The following is a 497-nucleotide window of genomic DNA, read 5'->3' as shown; positions in this document are numbered from 1 at the left end:
AAGTGGTTTAGTTAGTTTCGTCGAGAGGATATCATATAGTAATATTAATTAACTTTGGAAGTTAATTGTAATAATGACAACCATAAACCAGTATTCATATCATATGCTGTGGGTGTTTATTAGTACTGTTGCTCATATTATTCAACATAGTTACATATACCTAAATAATATCATCACTGTTATTATCCGAGCAATATTCATCACTGCTGTAATCCATTTTCATCCTCACTACTCTGTATATCCCTTTTTCTTCCTATATTTATTGATTATGGAAGCTTGGCAGTGTCCTTTTATTATTTTATTTTTTATTTTCTCTGTGAAAAAGGAGCTGTTTTGTTTTGTGAAACGTCTTTTCGAAATGGCCAGGCGCTCCCTGTGTATAAGCTCGTGTGTCCCTTGGAGGATACATGTATGTATACTTGCACGTGTACTTTGTATGATTATACGAAGCATCGAGGAAAAAAAATGACCTAGATAAATAAATTTGTAAAAACATG

The sequence above is a fragment of the Penaeus monodon genome, chromosome 22 (genome assembly GCF_015228065.2).
Source record: "Penaeus monodon isolate SGIC_2016 chromosome 22, NSTDA_Pmon_1, whole genome shotgun sequence".
NCBI lineage: Eukaryota > Metazoa > Arthropoda > Malacostraca > Decapoda > Penaeidae > Penaeus > Penaeus monodon.
Note: the sequence above shows the minus strand (reverse complement) of the source record.